Raw genomic sequence first — 6,605 nt, 5'->3', positions numbered from 1 at the left:
CTCGACTGAGAATACTTCTACCTCGAGGGAGGATTCTATACCCCATGAACTAAGAAACTTCACAATCTAGCTAAAAACCAACCTACCCGATCTACCTCGAGCATCCAAACATATGGAATTCTAACCCGAGAGTAAGGCTTCTAGTGATAGTGATACCCTTTCCCCTTCTACCAACACTTCTTGAAGGAGTAACACATTCGGGCTACATGAGTTTAGTAAACTTCACAAGGCCAAATTTTTAAATGGGCTTGCCAAACCTCTACAATTGAAAGATTATATGATCATGAGAAACTCCTCTCAGGGTCCTTGTTTTTATAAGCACCCCATTTATGGATAATTGTTTGCTAGCAGCTACATTAAGTCTGGCCTTTTTCTGTGTTTTTGACAAGTGGGATTTTCACCCTGATTTATCCCACCTAAAAGGATAAAAATAGAGGTGTTCAGGCTCCCATAACAATGAGAGGAAGTCCCTTTATATATCCATGTTTTGAGATTATAATGGGAGAGGGAGTCCACTAACTCATCTTGTCCATTAGACAAGGAGATCCGTGGGGAATGGATATGAAGGGGAGCTGAGGGCATTATTCCTAAGCCAAATATTGTATGGAAGGAAATGTCTCTCGATGAGGCTCATGTTGGGAGGAAGATGCCACACCCATATCCAAACTAGATAAAGAATCAATCAATAAAGCAATAGAGTGAAGGGATGATGAAGTAACCTGAGTGTTAGAAGGACATGGAGGCAGAGCTATGATCTTAACCAAGGCCTCTCGCTCAACTTCCTTCTCTATAAGTGGTTGCCTTCCAATTTCCACTTCCCCTTATGGACGTTGAGGGACTATGGGATCTTCCAAAGATATTTCCATCAAATGTTGTGACTTCTCATGATGATCCTTCTTCTCTTGTATGGGCAGGTCCATTTTCTTACCTTCCCTTTGGTCTTGTGATCCTTTATGACCTTGAAAGATAGTGCACAATATCGAATATTGTGCCCATGTTTATGGAAATACCTACATATGAAGGGGATCCCTTCATAATCCATAATTTATCAGTGCATCATTCTAAGATTACCTAGCTATAATTAAGCATATAAAACCTCACGAGGGACTTTACAAGAATGTGATCTAATGACATAAGGCTTGTAGAGATGAAAGAAATATCAACATCCAAAAACTCTCCCAATTTGTTCCCTATAACACAAAAAGTCTCCATCGACCAGTACTGTATAGGTAGGCTAGGAAACCACACCCAAACTAGAGCCATAACGACCCTCTCTCTACTGGCATCAAATAGGGGTGTTGATTTTTCAAAAGAACTGATGTTGAATTGATGCTCTAGTTTCACTCCAAAACCCATGTGGCCTCATCAGCTATCCTCAACGCAAACATAAAACATCTTTGTGCGAAGGTCATCATCGATGGCTAGACTACAAACCATTGTCCCCCCTCTCCATCAACCCATTCTCGTAGGGTTTTAATAAAAAATTCCAACCTCTTGCTTGACCTACCACCACCAATTCGACCATACGAAGGACCTTAGGAAGTTAAATGTCTTCTCCCATAACTAGTTTAGGGTCCCCACTTTTTATCCTGTTGCACTGTCCCTTTTTCCTCTTGGATCCTGAAAATTTTCACCCTTTCCAGTTCGCCAATTCCCCTTGGGTGTTGTCCATTACTTTCAGTTGTGAATCCTAACCCTATATAGATTCTCCTGCACAACAAATAGGAGGATCAACTAAACCATTCGAATGGGGTTTCTACCTCAAAAAACCCAAAAAGATGCTCCCAAAGGAGAAACCCTTTAGGTCGTGGAGATTCTTAGGGAGTAATAGAGCAACAAAAACCCTACTACTAGCTAAACCCTCCACCCTCTGAGATGCCTCCAACCCCTTCAAGAAATAACTCTACAACCTACTTCCAAAATAAAAATTTAATCTGTTCTTGTATCCACCACTAACTCTGATCAAAAACCATCCTCAGAGAATGTCAAAGTGACTAGAAAAACCTCTCTATGGGAGAAACATGTGTGTTCCTCCACCAAATCCTTTGCCCCTACTTCGAGCTTCAGGATCCCTATCTGAGCTTGTGAGTGTGGGTCGAAAGTCTCTATCATATCACCCGTAAGACTTGTGACATTTACTCGAAGTTGGGGCAAGGAAACCAACACTCTTACCACCTACCTATCATCATGCTCCAAAGACTCCTCCTTTGGACCTACTTCAACTATGCTCAGTAGATCCCTAAGTAGATTTTCCTACACTTGGAAAAACTCGCAAGTGTTGGAGGAATAATCAATGAGAATATTGTCCATCTAGATGTTCGCATGACGCCATCACCACTCTAGACAGGATAACCCCAAGTAACAACCTCCAGAGATAGTGTGAGGATTACATATATGCTCGACTCTATCCTAGGTCGAAACCTCCATAATAAAAGTTAGTTCCCTACAAAAAGCCCTATACCCAGTTTCCCAAAATAGAAGAACTACTATCGACTTCCAAAATTTGAATATATACTCTTGATTTATGTTTCCTTTACCTTTTAGTTATTATTATGTAATATAGTTTTTTTTTTTATTAAAATATTTTTATCTTAGTTAAAAATTTGAAATAATTTATCAAAATTCTCAATATTAAAATATAAATAATTAATTCCACCCAACCATCTAAGTTAAATTCAATTGACATATTTTGAAATTTTTAATTTTTTAATAAAATTATACTTTTTTATTAATATTAAATAAAAACATATTTTTTCAATTTTAATATTGATAATTATATTTATGTTGTAAGGTTTTTCCCTCTAGAAAGAACTCCCCCAACTGCCACTCTGTACCGTTTGGCACAGTCGATATTGTGTTACACGATTGGAATGTTATGCAGCGTCGGATGGGTTAGTTAGAATATGATAGTTGCCGCATTTCCAATTAGTCAATCCCCCCATTGGATGAGTTTTGGTGGGATAGAAGAAAAGCAGTTGTGGAGACAAACCCTACCCTGATCGACCCTCTTGGTTCTGCCTCTTGGCTCACCTATCTCAACTGCACTGCCCTCGTTTGGAGCGATTGTCTTTGCCACATTATTATCCAATTACAATTTTTCCCTAGATTCAACCGCTCATTTTACCATAAACCAAGGCATTCTTGAAGCTTTTGAAAAACACGATAACGTCCATGTTATATACTAGACTTGAATTTCAAGCACGACTTGAAATGGTCGGCTTTGATTCAGGCCCAACGGGCCTCATCTTTTGACATTAACAGCCATTGGACCCCTGCAGAGCGATGATAGAGATGTGCCGCAATAAATAGCGATGAAGTTGGCTAAACAATGTGGTGAAGGCCTTGATGTGGGATCATTGCGCGCCATTGGACTTCGTTTTGATGTTTGATTTGCGCTACGCTGTCGAAACAATGAATTCCCTCTGTAAAACTATGAACCAACTAGTTGATGGCCGAAACAAGATTCTAATTTCCTATGAGCTTCATTACAGGACCGTTGAATGCTTCAAGGCTCTTTGCGAGGAGGGCTTCAGGTGGACCAAGGGAGCTTCATCGTCAATTGAAGAGCAAGGATATTGGTATTTTCAAAGTATTTAAGAAAATTTGAGGGCTTTTGTGTTAACCATCGTTCTGTCATGCAAACCCTAACTTATAATTTATACCATTTTATGCAAGGTTATTCCGGTTTATGCAGGGTTATATCAACCGTTGGGTTGATAGTTTTCATAGGCAAATATTTGGATATTTCTCATTATTCCCTTTCCATTAGATAGAATGGTCATGAGATCTGGACAATAGACCTGGTGAAAACAACAGAAGATGGAGTTCAGGATGGGGCTTTAGAGATCGATGGACTAACCCAACCGAACTAATTTTTATTAGTTAACTAGGATCAAGGTGCTAAACAATGGCCTACTAGCAGTATGGGAGGAGGGGATCTTGGCAACTTACCATAAGTATTTTTGTTTTGGAACCTCCTCCTGGTGTTCCCTTATGAGAAGCGTCAAAGCTTAGGCTTGGAAACTTATTGTGGATAACCTCCTAATGTGGGATATCCCAAGCAATAGTTGAGCTACTGGAGTTGTGCAGTGTTTTGATGTTCACAATGCCTCGTTGACTTGGACAACGTAAGTGTAATTCCCAGATTTTGAAACTTCCGGGTTCCGCAACAGTCGAACTACTGGAGTTGTTGGGCCTTGAATATTGTATGAACCTTTTCCTGAAAATGCAGGTCAATCTTTCTCTTGAAAATTGTAAATGATGTTGTAAGCCCTAGGAGCATTGAATATAGAAATTGGTCTAAATTCTATCCTTTGTTGGAATTTTTAATGTCACATGAAATACTATAGTTATGTGAACTGTTGAACTGATTATCCATTATTGGAGCACGAGTGTACTCGATTGTAATCTGTGGATTGACTTCAAGTTATTTGAGGATGGTCTATTGAATTATACAGTGGGAATTATTATAGCAATGTGAACTACTCAATGTTCTTCAACACCAAGCCCAAAAACATCTTCTAGCTCTTCAACGAAGTTTAATTTACAAAATACAAGAAAAGAAACAAAGGCAAATCAAAATGACTGTCAAATTATCTAGACATTGTTGTCATGAACAATTTGCGGATGATTTGCAAGAACCATGGTCTCTTCTACTTGAGATATTTACCAATCGCAAAGTTTTTCATGAATGGTTCTCAAAGACCTTTCAAAAGATGGGTCGTCTTCTCAATCCATCGAAGTTGATTGGCTTGAAATTGAGAAAAAAATTATTATAATTAACCAATTGCACCAGATATTGGAACCTTTTATGCTGCGTCATCAGGTTGAAGATGTAGAGGGGTCACTACCACAAAAGGTATCAGTGGTATTGAAATGTAAAATGAATGTCATCCCTTCAAGGTGTTATTTATGATTGGATCAAAGAAACATGTAGTATTAGGCTTGATCCTCATAATGAGGCCAAGAGAATATCAGACAGTTCCAAAAAACAAATTAGAGCATAGGTTCCACTACAGAACAGGTGTATGGAGCTGCGAAAGACAACAACTTTAAAAAGTGGTGTTTTTCGCTATGATATCCATTATTGGCTTGACAAAGATACAAGTAAGGATGAAGCTGGTGCAATAGCCATCAAGACTATTGAATTGGATGCAACTCTTGAAGGACATGTAATGCAACATAGAGAGAGTCAATGACATGAAACATATAAGTTTCTATCATATTTTAAGCCTTTCATCATACTGAAAGAAGGTGGTGTTGCTTCACGATTCGAACACGTCGAGAAGAAAAATATTCAGTTTACTTATTTTCATGTAAGGGAACGCATGTTGTGCATATGACATAGGTGCCTTATTCTTGGTCATCTTTAAATCACGATGAAATTTTTATTCTTGATACAAAATCCAAAGGATTCCAGTCTAATGGATCCAACTCATCCTCTCAAGAGAAGGCTAAAGTTTTAGAGGTTGTTCAATATATCAGAGATAATTATCATGATGGGAAGTGTGAAGTGGCTACAATTAAGAATGGCAAATTTGTAGTTGATCCCGAGACAAGGGAGTTTTGGAGTTGTTTTGGTGGCTTTGCTCCTCTTGCCAAGAACTCCAACAATGATGATGAATTACAACCTTAAGCTCTTCCAATAAAGTTATTCTGCGTACAACAAGGTCATGCAAAACCAATTGAAGGAAATTCATTGACAAGAGAAATGATGAACACAAACAAGAGCTTCATGTTAAATTATGGAATTGAGATATTTATTTGGATGGGTAGGAACATGTCGCTTGAGGATAGAAAAGTAGAAAGCTAAGCTGCAGAAGAGTTGATTGCTAGTAAAGGAAAGTTGAAGCAAGCTCATGTAATTCGTATTATGGAAGGATTTGAAACTGTCATGTTTAAATCAAATTTTGATGCATGGCCACAAAGTACAGATACAACTATATCTGAAAATGGAAGAGGCAAAGTAGCAACCTTGCTGAAACAACAAGGATTTAATGTTAAGGGCCTTCTCAAAGCAGTGCCAGTAAAAGAGGAAAATCAACTATTTATTGATTGTACAGGTAATCTTCAGGTTTGACGAGCAAATGGTAAAAACAAATTGCCTATGCCATCGAGTGAACAATGCAACTTTTACAGTGGTGATTGCTATATTATGCGATACACTTATCCTGGAGAGGAAAAGGAAGAATACCTGCTTTGCACTTGGATTGAAAAAGGGAGTGTTTCAGAAGAAAGAACGACTGGCCTATCACTAATGAGTAAAATGGCCGAGCCATTGAAAGCACAACCGGTTCAGGGTTAAGATCTTTGAGGGTAATGAGCCCATCCAAATTTTTGCTATTTTGCAAAGCTTCATTGTCCTTAAGGGTGGACTTAGCTATGGATATAAGAGGTTTGTTGTTACACATGATGATTCATTTATGATATGTGCATTTTTTTTTTTTAATTTTTAATTTTTTGTTTTTTTGTTTATTTATTTATTTATTTATGATTTATTATTTCATTTTATTTTTTATTTTTATTTTTACTTATTTTTATTTTTATTTTATTATTATTATTATTATTATTATTTTAATCTCAGTTATATCTGTTACTTCAATATT

The 6,605-nt window shown here is 37.6% G+C and overlaps 1 pseudogene; it reads left to right on the top strand.

The window, feature by feature from the left end:
• The first annotated feature begins 5,027 nt into the window (after positions 1-5,027).
• On the top strand, positions 5,028-6,455 carry LOC149207575 (villin-4 pseudogene; annotated as a pseudogene).
• The last annotated feature ends 150 nt before the right edge of the window (positions 6,456-6,605 follow it).

Source organism: Pinus tabuliformis, chromosome 1_2 (genome assembly GCF_031772625.1).
Source record: "Pinus tabuliformis cultivar Carrire ecotype Pingquan chromosome 1_2, CPIR1, whole genome shotgun sequence".
NCBI lineage: Eukaryota > Viridiplantae > Streptophyta > Pinopsida > Pinales > Pinaceae > Pinus > Pinus tabuliformis.
This window is presented reverse-complemented; position numbering and strand designations above follow the sequence as displayed.